At 38.4% G+C, this 18,668-nt stretch overlaps 4 long non-coding RNA genes across 5 annotated transcripts; 3 read left to right on the top strand and 1 right to left on the bottom strand.

Moving 5' to 3' along the window:
- The first annotated feature begins 3,353 nt into the window (after positions 1–3,353).
- LOC119134963 lies at positions 3,354–4,749 on the top strand. Of its 2 annotated transcripts, XR_005100440.1 has the most exons (3): positions 3,354–3,864; positions 3,932–4,078; positions 4,638–4,749. It is a non-coding gene; the product is annotated as an uncharacterized LOC119134963 (long non-coding RNA). The 2 variants fall into 2 exon arrangements; XR_005100439.1 differs by lacking the exon at positions 3,354–3,864 and having other exon boundaries at positions 3,913–4,078.
- A 6,591-nt stretch (positions 4,750–11,340) lies between these two features.
- On the bottom strand, positions 11,341–12,104 carry LOC119134974. The gene is made up of 3 exons (XR_005100451.1): positions 11,795–12,104; positions 11,493–11,732; positions 11,341–11,355 (listed from the first exon to the last, which is right to left on the bottom strand). It is a non-coding gene; the product is annotated as an uncharacterized LOC119134974 (long non-coding RNA).
- Positions 12,105–16,309: 4,205 nt separating this feature from the next.
- Positions 16,310–17,677, top strand: LOC119134958. The gene is made up of 3 exons (XR_005100427.1): positions 16,310–16,398; positions 17,041–17,062; positions 17,580–17,677. It is a non-coding gene; the product is annotated as an uncharacterized LOC119134958 (long non-coding RNA).
- A 389-nt stretch (positions 17,678–18,066) lies between these two features.
- LOC119134959 lies at positions 18,067–18,620 on the top strand. The gene is made up of 2 exons (XR_005100428.1): positions 18,067–18,297; positions 18,419–18,620. It is a non-coding gene; the product is annotated as an uncharacterized LOC119134959 (long non-coding RNA).
- The last annotated feature ends 48 nt before the right edge of the window (positions 18,621–18,668 follow it).

Genomic DNA, 18,668 nt, shown 5'->3' with positions numbered 1-18,668 from the left:
AAAGTTGATGTAGCTGAACTCATGTCTGTGGTGATAAGTTGGTGATGGGCCTGTATGTTGAGATGGAATGGGGGTTGGTGTGGACTCAAGTTCAGTTAAGGGAAGGCCAAGGCTTTTGAAAATCTCTACAAGCCTTCCCTTAACTCGATGTAACTTTTTAACTTTTACAATCACATTTTAAAGATGAGTTCTAGGAAGGCCTTTTAAACTTTATTTATTTTTAATTGTTTTTCACATTAATTATTTCCTTTATTTATGTATTATATTTTTTCTACGTCATAATCATGAGGCGAGAACACAAAACAGACTAGGTAAGTTTCTCATCATGAGACATGTTTTATCTTTCTTTCAAAAGACAGTAAATGCTGCTATTTCACTCTTCTGTATTTTAACAGTTTCTTTTATCTGGCGAAAGCGGCTCATCCACAGTCCACTGACCGAAGACATCCTCTCTTCGGCCATGTGCCAGCCAAAAGCCGCCTTAAGTCCAGGAAACGTTTTCTGAAAAGTGTCCCGCCCCTCAGAACACCGAGCATAGGCAGTGAAAGAGTCACTCGGTGGGAAGAAAGACTTGACAATCTTCCACCAGAAACTACAATGGAGCTTAAGGCAAGCGAGACAATGCCCCCAGGAGCAGACACCAACTATGCAACGTGGAAATGCCTAAATAGACTAAGATCTGGTGTTGGACGTGCAAAAGTCACTCTCGCCAAATGGGGACATCTGGATGATCGGAACACCGAAGAAGGTAATTTGTCAGGAAGCACTCTTTAATTTTACCGCTTCTCCTCAACATGAATTGATTATGATATTATGTTGCAGCACAGCGAGAGCCACGCATTTCAAGAAGACTTGTACAAGGGAGGCCTGCATCATGGAACACAAACTCCCAAACACACATGACTTCTCCTGATTCTTCTGTGAGTAGCCAAGAAGGAAATTTGTCAGGAAGCACTCTTTAATTTTACCGCTGCTCCTCAACATGAATTGATTATGATATTATGTTGCGGCACAGCGAGAGCCACGCATTTCAAGAAGACTTGTACAAGGGAGGCCTGCATCATGGAACACAAACTCCCAAACACACATGACTTCTCCTGATTCTTCTGTGAGTAGCCAAAAAGGACATTTGTCAGGAAGCACTCTTTCATTTTACCGCTTCTCCTCACGCATTATATATTCGATTCTGCCCAAAACAACAAATATCATACTGTATTTTTGGTCCAAAAAGCACCATGCAACTGTTTTTTTTTTCATTCTTGTTTAGAAAGAAACGTATAAAGTGTATGTTGACAACTTATGTTGTGATTTGTCGTATAAAAGAACCTGTTTTGAATGACATTATTCATAATTTACATTTATTGAATTCCTTCTTTAATAGAAAATAGGTCTTTTCCGTGTTGATATGAAACTGTAATTAAATACTTATTTTTTATTTAAACTCTGCATGTTCATTCATTACTTTCACACTACTCACTAACTTGATATACTGTATATTATTTTATCTTCGCGACTGTACTGATCATGTTGCATTGAAATACTTTGAAAAATATTCGGAAATCTCGTAAACCGTGGCGATTATAGTTATTACCATTACTGTACAACTATTTTATTACTATCATGACCTTATTGTAAAGATGCTGAAACATGGCCACTCAATCGTATCGTCACGTATCGCGTGATTTTACGCGTGTTTACCTATTTCTTTTTTCTGGCTTTACTTAAAGTGGACGCTACCATTTTTCACGTTTTAAGGGGGGGGGGAGATCTAAAAGCATTGAGTTCACGTAAATATAAACATGCACATGTTCACTCAATTGTGTAATCATATTTCACACGAATTTAGAGCGATGTGTTCCGCTCTCTGTTTTTTTTCTGTGTGTAATAAAGTTGTGACGCGACGGCAAAAAGTTACACACCCTTTACAGACTTCGCAAAGAACTTTCGCGCCGCCGAAAAGTGGGTGGGGAATAATTGATGCACACGGTCTCATTATCAGCTTGGAGACGAGAAAGGTAAGTGGCTTTTCAGAAATCTCACCCGCAAACCGCGATTTTCTCACAACTTTATTAAAAACCCTGAGTATATGCTTAAATTTTAACCAGGATTGTTGCGATAGTGCGGAAAGTAGCACTTCCTCACTTTAAACTGAAGTTAATTACGAACGTCACAGTTCAATTACTGTACTATTACATGTTATTACTGTACATATAGAAAAATTAGTCTCCTGTTCTCAGGACGGACTTTTAGGGAGTTCGTGCATTCACATCTTCGGTTCCCCTGGAGCAAAAAAAAAAACGGCCGCCATTACGAAATGCGCATATAGCAAATGAACTTGTAATTAGTCATTAATTAGTCAGTCGAAAATACATGTTTGTTTTGCGTTCCTATTTATGACGGAGGATTCCCCATTTTATTGCTCTTTTGTTTAAGTATTATACACTATCGTCCGCCGTGTGCATTTGCCGCCATATAACAAGATGGACGCGCCACACCCATTATGTATTCACTCTGCGTTACGGAGTAACGACATTTCTGGAAAGATATACAACGCGTAATTCATTTATTTCAGACGACACCTCGTAGTCGCCACACGTAAATGGATAAAAACGTTTTACAGTGTTCTTTTATTAAAATCTTTGATTTCGGTTAGCCCCAAAATAAAAATGCACGGGCGCCATCATGAAATGTGCTTCCAAAATTATATAGCAGATGACATTGCAACTCTAAGCACTGATATGTACTGACCGAGTAAGATCAGTAGTATTGAATCATTGCCCAGTGTTAATTTGTAGCAGTCTTGATATGCTACACACCCATGAACTATCGACTTTGTCACTCTGCACTGACATCTGGTGGATGTTAAAAATCATTGCTGGGAAACTCTTTCTTTTCAGTATAACATTTAAATAATTGTGTTTTTTTCATTATACGTGGTATTCATTTATTTTTATCCAATTTTAATATGGTAATGATATCTTGTGTAGTTAATAAAATAAGTCAGTCAGATGTATTATAATTGTAATTATTAAATGAATAATTTGCGATTTGTCATCTACAAACTAAACAAGTCAATTTCTCTCTTTTTTTTCGCTTTCAGAATGGCGACAAAAATGATTGGCGCAAAAGTTGTCGCAATCAGGAGTGCTGTCCGAGCGCGGAGCTGGATTTGTGGTGCGGATGGCACCTTGTCCATGCAAGGCCAGCATAATAATGTGACTGTTGCCCTCTGTGACGACAAGAAAGCCTATCAAGTAGTTCTGTTTGAACACTTGGCAGCCCTCGTCACAGAGGGCAACAGTTAAATTTTTTTAAACTTTGGTGTCGACGAACGGGGCCTTTTGCTCCTCACTAAACCCGGCTCCAAAATCTTCATCGGGGCGGAAGTGCAGACCAGCCCACAGTTGGAAGAAGAGGCCAGGGCCCTGGTCTACCCCAACTCAGTGGCATCATCTCCTCAGGAAGTAGTGAAAAAACTACCTGAGGAGATGGTGTCACTGGATGGCATAATTACCGATGTAAGTCACCTGCACCCACAAATGCGCATATACACACATGTATTTGTGTACACCTGTGAAGACATGATGCATGTGCAATAATGTACATGCATGCGTATGCAAAGCCCCCCACCCACACACACACACACACAAAATCATTGAAATCCTCTGTTTAGTACTAAGGTACCAAAAGTTTTTTTTTTTTGTCATCGTTAAGGTTGTGTACACTGACACATGACACGCTCATTGTCAAACATAATTATTGTAATTGTGATATCTATTTGGTCCACTTTAGATGCGTCCAATCCGCATGGTGCGCCAGAGAGGGAACCACCTTGCGCCATTTCGGAGTTTGACACTGAAAAAAGTAAGTAGCCATTTGTACTTCCCCTGTTCTAGCACTTTGCACACAAACTTTTTTTAAACTACCGCAGGATGAAGCCACTGTCAAAATTGGCCTTTGGCGGGAGGCTAATCTCCTAGAGTTGAAGGTAGGGGGTTCCTTCCTATTCACCCACCTGAGTGCCCGGGTGAACGATTCGGGAGTAATGCTCCACTCTACAACTTACACAGAAATAAAGGTTAGTAAATGGCTTCATAGCAGTGGAATTGAAAAGGTGCTTGCTTATTGCTTATTATTCTCTTTTCCGAGATCAACTGGGATCAGGTTCCCAATCTATTTTTCCCATTACAAACAATGGAAAACAAATTAATCCGTTCCAAGACTAAAAAATTCACTTTTTTAAGATTTTTTTTCTTTATTTGCTCATTTTTGTCCCATCGCGCAATTGCAGCGTTCCGCCCAGCGCGCAACCGTAGCGCGCTGCCGACCGCGCAACTGCTCCGCGCTGGTCGCATTATTGTGACAGAGCCGTCGCTGAAATTTAGAAAATATTTGTAACGTCCTGATGTACTTTCCAAAATTGAAGTGTACCTCAGTGCGCAGGGAGCTTAATTTGGTCCGATCGCGCGACCGCCCGCAGCGCGCCGGGCGCTCACTGTCGCATTGCTTTAAGAACGTTTTTGTGTTTTAGGATGGCTTTACTGCTCCCACTTGCTTTATTTGGAGGCATGATTAGCCTTTGGTAAACGTTGTTTTCCATTCATAAAAACTAATTAGATTTTTATTTTATTCAACAGGCCTGCAACTCCAGCCTCATCCTAACTGTCTGTGGTATCCTCTATGGGGAAGAGGTGGTGGAGGTTGTGTCTGATTCGGGCGAAGTGACAAGCATCAAGCTTGAGATCTGGCAAAAAACTTTCAGCCAGCCCCCGAAGATACCACAAGATGGGATACCCATCACTGTCACTCGTGTGCAGGGTGACGTGACAAAAATTGAATGTGTGAATGAATGCATGGATGAATGCATGGATGAATGCACGAATGCATGAATGCACGAATGCATGAATGCATGAATGTTGATGCATAATTGAATGCACTGTTCAAATTAAATTTGAAATTCAACCAAATTCTCCGAATTTTTGTTTTTCTACTCTCATTTCTACATTTTGCAACTGATTCAACCCATTCCAACTTTCAACTGTTCATCATTTTCCTACCTATTCCACAACTTCCCACTTACCTACATTTTCACACCCAATTTTCAACTTTTACTCTAACTTCTACATTTTTTAACCGATTCAACCCATTCCAACTTTCAAATGTTCATCTTTTGCCTACCTATTCCACAACTTCCCGCTTACCAAAAATTCTAAATCTTCAAATGAAATTCAACCAAATTCTCTACAATTTTGTTTTTCTACTCTAATTTCTACATTTTTCAACCGATTCAACCCATTACAACTTTCAACTGTTCATCTTTTGCCTACCTATTCCACACTTACCAAATATTCCAAATTTGAAATTCAACCAAATTCTCCTAACTTTCATTTTTCTACTCTAATTTCTACATTTTTCAACTGATTCAACCCATTCCAACTTTCAACTGTTCATCATTTTCCTACCTATTCCACAACTTCCCACTTACCAAACATTTCACATTTTCAATTTTGAAATTCACACCCAATTTTCCTAAATTTCCTCTTTCCCTTCTTATTTCTACATTTTTCAACCGATTCAACTTCTTTCAACATCATTCTTCTTCACCTTCACACGCAATTTCTTCAGGAATTGCAATTCTAGTTAGTGTGAAGGTGAAGACCTTCACACTATTGTTATTCCTGTCCTTTATTAGTGTGAAGGTGAAGACCTTCACACTATTGTTATTCCTGTACTTTATTATTATTCTACATCTTCCGCTCACTTTTTCGCTGATTAACTACTTCCACATACTTCAACCAATTCACTCCGTTCCACTTTTCACTTATTCCAAATATTCATGACATGGGTGCTTACATTTTTTTCCTTCCAAAAATTTTCCGTTTTCACAAAATTCACAAATTTCCGGCAATTTTTTCCCCATTCATTCTTAATGGCAGATTCAACATTTCACATTTACGTTGTTCCAGTTTGAAATTCACATAATTCAACACATTCAAGTCACATTGGGGACATTCCCAAACTTGCCAAATTCAAAATTTTCACGCTTTCATCTTTTATTTTTAAATTCACACCCAATTCACCAATATTTCCTTTTTCCCTTCTCATTTCTACATTTTTCAACCCATTCAACCCATTCCAACTTTCAACTGTTCATTATCTTTCTACCAATTCCACAACTTCCCAAAAACTTCACATCTTTTATTTTGAAATTCACACCAAATTCCTTTTCCCCTTCTCATTTCTACATTTTTCAACCGATTCAACCCATTCCAACTTTCAACTGTTCATCATTTTTCTACCTATTCCACAACTTACCAAAAACCTCACATCTTTTATTTTGAAATTCACACCCAATTCCTTTTTCCCTTCTCATTTCTACATTTTTCAACCGATTCAACCCATTCCAACTTTCAACTGTTCATCATTTTTCTACCTATTCCACAACTTACCAAAAACTTCACATTTTTATTTTGAAATTCACACCCAATTCTCCAATATTTCCTTTTTCCCTTCTCATTTCTACATTTTTCAACCGATTCAACCCATTCCAACTTTCAACTGTTCATCATTTTTCTACCTATTCCACAACTTCCCAAAAACTTCACATCTTTTATTTTGAAATTCACACCCAATTCCTTTTTCCTTTCTCATTTCTACATTTTTCAACCGATTCAACCCATTCCAACTTTCAACTGCTCATCATTTTCTACCTATTCCACAACTTCCCACTTACCAAAAACTTCACATCTTTTATTTTGAAATTCACACCCAATTCCTTTTTCCCTTCTCATTTCTACATTTTTCAACCGATTCAACTCGTTTCAACATCATTCTGCAACATTCCTTAAATATTTATTCAACTTCTTCACCTTCACACGCAATTTCTTCAGGAATTGCAAATTCTAGTTATTAATGCTATTGTACTGATGATTTCCAGTGAAATTGAATGTGATCAGATGTAAAATAAGCAATGTCTCCTTGCACATTTTAAGTGAGAAAATGAAGGCAGTCATGGTAAATTGGATTAAAATTTCTGTTGGATTTATCTGTTTTGTACGCAAATGTTATTTTGTAAGGAATTATAGTTTTAAATTGTAAGATTCACAGGTTCTGTAATGTGTTTTACAATCCGCTGTATTTGTTTTTCATAAAAGCGTTTTTTTTTTTGAGTGCACATATCAATGTATAATCACACATTTTAGAGTGCTAAAATGTTTTCTGTGGGAACTAATGCACAGGCACCAACATGATATGAGCTTCCAAAATTATGTAGGGAATGAAATTGTAGATCAAAGGAGTCAACGCTTAACAATTTCCAAAATACACAAATTTGGAAGTAGTTCATTGGGATTTTTTAATAAATAAATAAATAAATAAATAAATACATAAATAAATAAATGATAGATAGATAGATAGATAGATAAAAACAACAAAAAACAATTAAACAATAGCCATTTAGGACATTAACCATAGTCCTTCCAAAGGGGTAGGGCTGCTATTTTATAACCAATTTCTGTCATCATGTAGACTAACTAAACCATATATAAGTGCTGTTGTAATTATGTCTCTGATGATCAGTTATTATTTTCATTTTTTTTTTCAGAATGGAAAACCTGTGGACGTTCCACCAACTGCCAGCAGCGGTCACGGCCAAAGTGGTGGCCTTAAAAACCACAACAAAATATTCAAGATGGGTCCTTAAAGAGGATGGCACGGTGGAGGCTACGGCCTCCCACTGTAATACAGTGGTGGCCCTCTGTGATGGCCACCATTTGTGCAAATTCATTCTTTTTGAAAATTTAGCCTCCGATGTCTCTGTTGGAGGCACTTTTAGATTTATTAATTTTGGCCGGGGAAAAGAAAAAGGGGTCCTCCTCTCCCGGCACAACAGTAGTATTTATGTGGCTGGGGCGATAGAGGTGACGCCAGATTTGGAGGTGAGGGGGACAGCTCTGCTGTACCCTCCAAGCATTGGCAGAGCCTTGAAGGACATCCGCCATGAGGAGGGTGTCCTTTTCACAACAGACGGCATTGTCTCTGCTGTAAGATCAATCTCTCTCTTTCCGCTCCCTCTCTTTCATGAAGTAGTGATGTTTAATCTGTCTTTCTTTTTTAGATCCGCCCCATGAGGATGGTGCTGTCACGTGGGTTGACGGTCCCATTAGGCATCTTTTATTTAAAAAAAGTAAACTGATTGTTCTCTCTCTCTCTGTCACACTAGGTGTGTGTGTGTGTGTGTGCGTGTGTGTGCATGCGTGTGTGCGTGTGTGTGCATGCGTGTGTGTGCATGCGTGTGTGTGCATGTGCGTATCTAAATATAGATACATCACACACACTCACATTTCACCTGAGTAAGGTGCCTTAGGGCATCAAGGCCTGATCCCTTCCAAGCTTTGGAAGGTGAAGACCTTCACACTATTGTTATTCCTGTCCTTTATTAGTGTGAAGGTGAAGACCTTCACACTATTGTTATTCCTGTCCTTTATTATTAGTGTGAAGGTAAAACCTTCACACTATTGTTATTCCTGTCCTTTATTAGTGTGAAGGTTAAACCTTCACACTATTGTTATTCCTGTCCTTTATTATTAGTGTGAAGGTGAAGACCTTCACACTATTGTTATTCCTGTCCTTTATTATTATTCTACATCTTCCGCTCACTTTTTTGACGCTTAACTAGTTCCACATACTTCAACCGATTCACTCCGTTCCACTTTTCACTTATTCCAAATATTCATGACACCGTTGCTTACATTTTGTTCGTTCCAAAAATTTTCCGTTTTCACAAAATTCCCAAATTTCCGGCAATTTTTTCCCCATTCATTCTTAATGGCAGATTCAACATTTCACATTTACGTTGTTCCAGTTTGAAATTCACATCATTCAACACATTCAAATCACATTGGGGACATTCCCAAACTTGCCAAATTCAAAATTTTCACGTTTTCATCTTTTATTTTGAAATTCACACCCAATTCACCAATATTTCCTTTTTCCCTTCTCATTTCTACATTTTTCAACCGATTCAACCCATTCCAACTTTCAACTGTTCATCATTTTTCTACCTATTCCACAACTTACCAAAAACTTCACATCTTTTATTTTGAAATTCACACCCAATTCCTTTTTCCCTTCTCATTTCTACATTTTTCAACCGATTCAACTCGTTTCAACATCATTCTGCAACATTCCTTAAATATTTATTCAACTTCTTCACCTTCACACGCAATTTCTTCAGGAATTGCAAATTCTAGTTAGTGTGAAGGTGAAGACCTTCACACTATTGTTATTCCTGTACTTTATTATTATTCTACATCTTCCGCTCACTTTTTCGCTGATTAACTACTTCCACATACTTCAACCGATTCACTCCGTTCCACTTTTCACTTATTCCAAATATTCATGACATGGGTGCTTACATTTTTTTCCTTCCAAAAATTTTCCGTTTTCACAAAATTCACAAATTTCCGGCAATTTTTTCCCCATTCATTCTTAATGGCAGATTCAACATTTCACATTTACGTTGTTCCAGTTTGAAATTCACATAATTCAACACATTCAAATCACATTGGGGACATTCCCAAACTTGCCAAATTCAAAATTTTCACGTTTTCATCTTTTATTTTTAAATTCACACCCAATTCACCAATATTTCCTTTTTCCCTTCTCATTTCTACATTTTTCAACCCATTCAACCCATTCCAACTTTCAACTGTTCATTATCTTTCTACCTATTCCACAACTTCCCAAAAACTTCACATCTTTTATTTTGAAATTCACACCCAATTCCTTTTCCCCTCCTCATTTCTACATTTTTCAACCGATTCAACCCATTCCAACTTTCAACTGATCATCATTTTTCTACCTATTCCACAACTTCCCAAAAACTTCACATCTTTTATTTTGAAATTCACACCCAATTCCTTTTTCCCTTCTCATTTCTACATTTTTCAACCGATTCAACCCATTCCAACTTTCAACTGTTCATCATTTTTCTACCTATTCCACAACTTCCCAAAAACTTCACATCTTTTATTTTGAAATTCACACCCAATTCCTTTTTCCCTTCTCATTTCTACATTTTTCAACCCATTCAACCCATTCCAACTTTCAACTGTTCATTATCTTTCTACCTATTCCACAACTTACCAAAAACTTCACATCTTTTATTTTGAAATTCACACCCAATTCCTTTTTCCCTTCTCATTTCTACATTTTTCAACCGATTCAACCCATTCCAACTTTCAACTGTTCATCATTTTTCTACCTATTCCACAACTTCCCAAAAACTTCACATCTTTTATTTTGAAATTCACACCCAATTCTCCAATATTTCCTTTTTCCCTTCTCATTTCTACATTTTTCAACCGATTCAACCCATTCCAACTTTCAACTGTTCATCATTTTCTACCTATTCCACAACTTCCCACTTACCAAAAACTTCACATCTTTTATTTTGAAATTCACACCCAATTCCTTTTTCCCTTCTCATTTCTACATTTTTCAACCGATTTAACTCGTTTCAACATCATTCTGCAACATTCCTTAAATATTTATTCAACTTCTTCACCTTCACACGCAATTTCTTCAGGAATTGCAAATTCTAGTTATAATAATTATTATTCTATTTTATTCCTTGTCCCGCTTCTTCTTCCACATAATTCATCCGATTCACTCCATTCCACTTTTGACGTATTCCAAATATTCACGGCATGAGCGCTTCCATTTTTCTCGTTTCGAAAATTTTCCGTTTTCGCAAAATTCGCAAAATTCCGACAAATTTTTCCCCATTCATTCTTAATGTCACATTCGACATTTCACAAAATTTCGTTTTTCACCTCTCATTTCTACATTATTCAACCGATTCAACCCATTCCAACTTTCAACTATTCATCTTTTGCCGACCTATTCCACAACTTCCCACTTACCAAAAATTCAAAATTTTCAAATTTGAAATTCAACCAAAATTCTCTAAAATTTCGTTTTTCTACTCTAATTTCTACATTTTTCAACCGATTCAACCCATTCCAAATTTCAACTGTTCATCTTTTGCCTACCTATTCCACAACTTCCCACTTACCAAAATTCCAAATTTTCAAATTCGAAATTCAACCAAAATTCTCTAAAATTTCGTTTTTCGACTCTAATTTCTACATTTTTCAACCGATTCAACCCATTCCAACTTTCAACTGTTCATCTTTTGCCTACCTATTCCACAACTTCCCACTTACCAAAAATTCCAAACTTTCAAATTTGAAATTCAACCAAATTCTCCAAAATTTCGTTTTTCTACTCTAATTTCTACATATTCAACCGATTCAACCCATTCCAACTTTCAACTGTTCATCTTTTGCTTACCTATTCCACAACTTCCCACTTACCAAAAATTCCAAATTTTCAAATTCAACAAAAGTCTCCAAAATTTCATTTTTCTACTCTAATTTCTACATTTTTCAACCGATTCAACCCATTCCAACTTTATTCACTTTGTTCACCATATTCACTCCCATTCACCCCCACTTCCACTATGCTTCTACAATTCAACCCTTGACCCCCAATTCCAGTGTGGCGGCCATCTTGGATTGACCCTGAAGTGCCCCCAATGAACCCAGAATGAACCGGAAGTGCCCCATATCAAACCGGAAGTGACCCCAAATAGACCGGAAGTGACCTCAGGTAAACCGGAAGTGACCCAAAATTAAACCGGAAGTGACCCTAAATGAACCGGAAGCGACCTTCTAACACCGGAAGTGACCCCGAATAAACCGGAAGTGGCCCCAAATGAACCGGAAGTGACCTTTTTAAACCGGAAGTGTCCCCAAATAAACCGGAAGTGACCTCGGCTAAACCGAAAGTGACCTCGGCTAAACCGGAAGTGACCTAATTTAAACCGGAAGTGCCCCAAATAAACCGGAAATGACCCGATTCAAACCGGAAGTGACCTTATTTCAACACTAAGTGGCCCAAATACATACATTTGCGCTAACGTTTGCATTTTTTGTCCAATTAAACCCGTTTCAACATTTTAACCCCAAAAGTGAACCTCCTGAAGCCATTTTTCTTTGTTTTGTTCCAAATTTCAAATACTTTTGGCGCAATTGCTTTTTTGTTTTGGCAATCGCTAGCTAGCTAGCGGCAATGCTTGACTGAGAAAATAAACCAAATAAACGACTTCTTATGGAAAGCATCGCCGAAGCTACCAACTGTCATGTAACATGGAGTGGGGGGGGGGAAACAAATGGTGCATAAAGTGAGTATGGATTGCTCCCAGTAATAAATTGGCGGGGCTGACATTCCAAATTTTGACAGCAGATGGTGCAAAATTAAGTGGGGGAAAATTGAATGAATTGGCAAAGCTGAAATTCCAAAATTCTCCAAAAGATGGAGCCAAACCGGTGCAGGAGACCAAAGAGAAAGAGGGGTCGGATTATGGGACACACATGGAAGCACAAAAATGGTTTTTATTTGTATTTTTATTTTACTTGCTTGGCTAAAATATATTCTGTAACCGCTTAAAGCAATATTATCACAGAATTAGACTAAGCTGCCCACCCATATAAGAATAGGGGTGTGTTAAAAATTGTTGGAAAGGAAAGAACAAATAAGTTTTTATTTTTATTTTATTTTTTCTTCTTTTTATTTTTCTTTGCTTGGCTGAAATATATTCTGTAACAGCAACAAGCAATATTATCACACAATTAGGAAAAGAAGCCCACCACGAGTGGTGTGTTAAGAAAAAGGTTAAAACATAAAATCAAAGGGCTTTGATTTCTGATTTAAATGGTTGAGTAAAAAGTGTAACCTTGAAATATTGGTTTTATGAAAGGAGAAGTGAAGAAAAGAGGAAATAGGGTGCTTGCCGGGGTTTCTACAGATTTTTGGTGGAAAGGGAGTGGGGTGGAACCAGCTGCTCAAACCGCAAGGTTATGACTCATAACTTATGAGCGTGGGAAACTGGACAGTATAGAGGCCAGCGGACACCTGCTCAAACCGCAAGGTTGTGACTCATAGCCTATGAGCGTGGGAAGCTGGACATTATAGAGGACAGTATAGAAAAAAGGGGGGAGGGCCAGAGAGGTCTATAAAAAGGTCACCTTGGACATCTGCGGGGCTCTCTCCCGGACCGCGTTCATACGTGAAGAAGCCCGTACGAGTTTCAAGACTTTTTCTACAGCCTTCAAGAGCCTTGTGTGAGACGCAAGATCGCTGGCCTGGATTAACTTGGATTTACTCAAAGAATTGGACTGGACAACTTTGCATGAGAAACTAGGTGAGGGGAGACTTCTTCTGTATGTACGCAAGCGGAGGAGACAGTCATCGGGTAGTCTGTCCTCACGGGGCCTAACTAGTTTCCAAATTGGATTTTAGAAATAAAATCGAACTGATCACTCGACTTTATTTCCACCAAAAAGAAAATAACACCCAATTGGTAGCTACCTTTTCCCTCTTTTCTGATTTTTGTTTTGCAATCAAAAGTGCTCCGGGATTGAATGATTTTATTTGCAAGTGTATCAGTGAGTGGGATTGTTCAGTTTTTGGAGGATTGAGATTTGTAATTCTATTTCATGCTTCTTCAATAAATGTGTTTTATATACTCATTTAATTCGTGGTGCGCTAATTTGTATGCAATTAATTGTTTGAGGTTGGGTTGATAACTCAGTTTATAAATAGGAGATTATTATGGTATGCAAACATACCATAATAAATAACAATAAGGAAGGTTTTCAAATTCGACTTTTCGGATTAGTGTTAGAGCTATAATTAGTAAATGTCCTTCGGGCACGAGCCCGTTCCTGTTTTTTCGGGCCGCGTCAGAGGCTACTTTGAATGATTTTGAGGGACTAATTTGCCTTCAAAATAAATTGCAAGATAATAATAATCCGATTAAATCATTTTCAATCGTATTAAGTAAAATATTATTTTGTTAGAAACAATCGAATTGGTGGAAGCACTCTCACGGCTAAGTGTTTAAATATATCATGTTAAAATTAGTGATTTAATGCATTAAATCCATTCTCACACACTATCATTGACATACTTCCGCAAATGGGACTTTCTTCGGAGAAATAGGAAGTAAGCTTGTTACTTCCTCAAACCAAGTAGAGCGAGGCCATATCAAAAGTTATTTCGACAAAACTAGCGCTAGAGGGTGCGCTAGACCAACGAATCCTTGAGGTCTTATCAAAGACATCTAAACAATATCCGTAACGTAATACCAGCATCAAACAACCGAAGGGAGCCATCATTACGGCGCGGTCATAGAGTTACTCGGCTCGCGCGTCGGATGACTTAAAAAGGATTGGCGTCGTAAAAGAAATTAGATTGATTCTGGTAGAATTAATTTAACTCGGGTGGTCAGCTACGGACGAGTCCCTTCACCCCCGGCTTATTGAACCCGTTACAGGGGAGCCGGTGCCACTTTAATAAAGTGCGCGTTTGACACAACCAAACGGCGCACACACGAAACAATCTGGGAGCAGACAAACAGCACAACAGTAAACAATGTAACACTTAAATGTCTATACTGACTTTTTGGCAAACACGCACACAATCACAGCAACAGTCTGTCGATAACCGCCGTCTGTGACTGACCACTGCGCGCGGGCTGCAACAATCGCGATAAGCGGATATATCTAATCACTGCTCACGTTAGAGCGTCTTAAGGCTGGAAGACGCAAGGACTATATCGCTCAACGTTTGAAGAATATATGTTGTTTACACGCGCGCTAACAAGCTAACAGTAACAACCGCAGATGCTAGCGTGCTAACAATAGCAAGAAGATGCACGGACCGTTTGAGGCTAAGTTGCCAACACGCGCGGACAGACAAACACCAAATGGACATAAACATGATAGTGCTGTGAATGTTACCTTAATGAAGTCCCAATTTGTTAGAAAACCCATAGGGAGATCTTAATATTAGCGTTTGAATAGGACACATATTCAACCAATGGTATCACAAACACACATAAAACATGCATTAACATCCTTTCATCGTAATACAGCAAATGTATTACACCACGTGAAGCACTATAAACGCAATAGCGTTTTTTTATATTTTCCCATTCATTCTCTATGGGGATTAAACATTTGCTCTAACTTCTACATTTTTTAACTGATTCAACCCGTTCCAACTTTCAACTGTTCATCTTTTGCCTACCTATTCCACAAGTCACAAAGATTCGAGGGTTTTTTTTGTGGGAGAGATTTGACATACATTACAACGTTTGTTGTGGTGGTGCTTGACACATTGAACACTAGGTGTCACCCAAGTGACATTAAAAAACTGATGTGGTGCTGTCGCTTCGTTGCAGTGTAAACAAGAAATGAAAAAGAAATACAAAATCGATTATCGAAATTACTGCAAGAGTCAAACTTGTTTGTCATTTCATACATCAACCCCTCACATTTTGAAACATTTTAGGGCTATTGAATACCGGCCGAGCTACACTGCAATGAAGGGGCTAGCTAGCATTACCGAAACGTCCAATAGCAACTAGCTTGGTTGCAGCTCGGCTCCGGAGTTCAATAGGCGTAAAGAGGTTCAACATAAGAGGCGGTTGCTGTGTCGAATTAAATATTTTATATCAAACTTTGATTCTTTCAATAATGGCAATAATCTGTATATAAATGTCTTTATTTCATCGGGACTTTTACGGTGGCGCACGGCGACCGGATATGACGTCACATTGTAGTTTTCCCCCCTCGCGTTTACTTGTAGGCCACAAATCGGCGACCAAATATGACGTCACATTGTAGTTTTCTTCCGTCGCGTTTATTTGGATGCAACAAATATATCGAACACAATGGTTTTCACTATTCTTAAGCATACTGTAATACAAATAAGTTTTGATGTTTAGTAGACAAACAACGCATCTTGACAACCGGTTGTGTTTCAGTGTCCTATGTTGAAAAATCAATGTACATTTTGGGGTTAAATTGTTGCGTTGGAAAGTGACGTCACCACGCCAAGTCTCGCGTGAGTTATATCCGCTTATCGCGATTGTTGCAGCCCGCGCGCAGTGGTCAGTCACAGACGGCGGTTATCGACAGAGACTGTTGCTGTGATTGTGTCACTTCCGGTTCATTTGGGGTCATTTGGGGTAATTTCTTTACGGCAGAAATGCATGGCGTCTTTCTCCCTGGAGTCCCTGTGGAAGTTTGAACATTTTCTCCAAACATAAGAAGATTCACGTTTTTATGCTGTATTGTATCTTATTTTCCATTGGTAGAGTTTGTGTGCAAGAAATATTTAAAATTCCCAAACCAAAATATTTGTTTGTATTTAAAAATAATATATTTTTAAAATATTTACATTTGATGGAAATGTATGTTCAAGTACAGTAACTGATTTCTCTCTCTCTCTCTCTTCCTCTCTAGGCAGTTGAATTGCTTTGATCAGGTAAGGTGTGGATTATGATTATTTAATTTCACTAATGGCATCAGACGTTTTCAGACAGATTTATATTTTTTTGTGGGAGAGATTTGGCATACATTACAACGTTTGTTGTGGTGGTGCTTGACACATTGTCCAACTGTTACTTCCCAATTTGAACACTAGGTGTCACCCAAGTGACATTAAAAAACTGATGTGGTGCTGTCGCTTCGTTGCAGTGTAAACAATAAAAGAAATATAAAATCGATCGAATGCGGATGTTAATGCATGTTTTATGTGTGTTTGATACTATTGGTTGAATGTGTCATATTCAAACGCTAATATTAATATCACCCTTTTGGTTTTCTAACAAATTGTGACTCTTCAGTCGTGTTGTGTGCAAATAGCGACTATTCCGCTAAGTTTTTGTATCATTGGTTTGTATGGTGACAGTTGTGACCACTGTGTGGATGTGTTTGAAGTGAATAATATTCAAATGTTTATGTTCTGTTCTTGCTTAATTTTGGTTAAGTACATTGTGTGCTAAAAATATTTAAAATATCAGAATATGTGTATATTTTACATAGTCCTGCAACATTTTGTACGTTTTTTGTACGCAGATGTATGTTCAAGTACAATAACTGATTCTCTTTTTGTCTCTGTTTGCAGAGTTCATTCGCTTTGACCAAAGGTGAAGTGCGGATTACATCCAGCCAGCTAACCATGCTTCCACCCATTATGCAATAAAAGTTTCATAGTGATGATGTTTAACTGTAAAAAATGCTGTTTGTTCTTTGTACAACATACAATTAGATGCAGAGATCCTGTCACCTGTTTGTAAATGCGTTTATACATTTAATGTACAAATGCTATTGTTAGGAATATTACAATCTTTTAGCATTTACTGTTGGTTGTGCATTTTATCATTCATTTTATGTGGCCACATAATAAATACATGATTTTCTGCAAAGAATTGCTAACCGAATTTCACATTTTATTATAAATTGTCATGCAAATTTAATTTAAGTCAATTTCTAGTATACGGCGGTTCAGCAGTGACAGTAAAGATAAGGTTGCAGTGCCACCATTTTTTAAAGCTGACGGGAATTACAAGAGAAGTAGAAAGATGGTACCGTTGTAACAAATATTTGAACACTGTGGTTGACTTTAATTAATGCTTTTATTCTTTTTGTACCCCTTCTCCCCAGGCTGCCGACTGAGTCCCACCCCAACCCTCTTTATCGCTGCTCCACTTTTTGTCTCTGACTTCTTTCACTCACTGTCCATCTTGTGGTGTTGATAAGACCAATTTGTGGTGTGGATAAGACAATTTGACCAGCTCAGTGGCCTAGTGGTAGAGTGTCCGCCCTGAGACTGGAAGGTTGTGGGTTCAAACCCCGGCCGGGTCATACCAAAGACTATAAAAATGGGACCCATTGCCTCCCTGCTTGGCACTCAGCATTAAGGGTTGGAATTGGGGGGTTAGATCACCAACTGATTCCCGAGCGCGGCACCGCTGCTGCTCACTGCTCCCCTCTCCCCCAGGGGATGGATTAAAATCACACGGGGATGGGTTAAATGCAGAGGACAAATTTCACCACACCCAGGTGTGTGTGTGTGACGATCATTGGGACTTTAATCTTTAATTTGACGTGTGGATAAGACTATTTGTGGTGTGGATAAGACAAAAACCCTTTTTGGGCTGTGCATTGAAATATATCCCCTTGCATCGGGGCCTGACTGTTACCTGTTGTGCGGAATCCAATTGAGAAGTGCAAGACACGAGCCATGCCACGCAAAAGCAAGAAGGTGCAAGCTCTCAAGGTAAGCTGGCAAAAGCGTAAAAACAACACAGACTCTGGAAGTGCAGATAAACCAACAACTGCCAAAGAATTGATGGCCATTGAACCTGAAAACTCTATGGAGGTAATGATGTCTACATCTCATGATCCTGTAACATGTGTTTTGGCATCCTACAGTCAAGATCATCCAAAGTATGCTGATTCCAGAAACAGTCAGTGTGCTGCAAACTCTGCTACATTTCTAGCTTTCCTGCAGGAGACAGACAATGTGACCAGTGCTCACCTGGACCTTGTTCTCGATCGAGGCAATGAGCTCTATGTGGCTACTGTGGCTGTGCTGAAAGCAGAAGGACGGTACGAACATCATCATTTGGCAACCGATGAAATTCCATCCATTGTGAATGGCTTTCACAAACGACATGTGTTAATAAAGTATCAGTCAATGTATGGTCTTTTCAATTCCTCTACTGCTGATGTGGCATTTATGATGCTTTG

The sequence above is a fragment of the Syngnathus acus genome, chromosome 15, assembly GCF_901709675.1.
Source record: "Syngnathus acus chromosome 15, fSynAcu1.2, whole genome shotgun sequence".
NCBI classification, from domain to species: Eukaryota; Metazoa; Chordata; class Actinopteri; order Syngnathiformes; family Syngnathidae; genus Syngnathus; species Syngnathus acus.
This window is presented reverse-complemented; position numbering and strand designations above follow the sequence as displayed.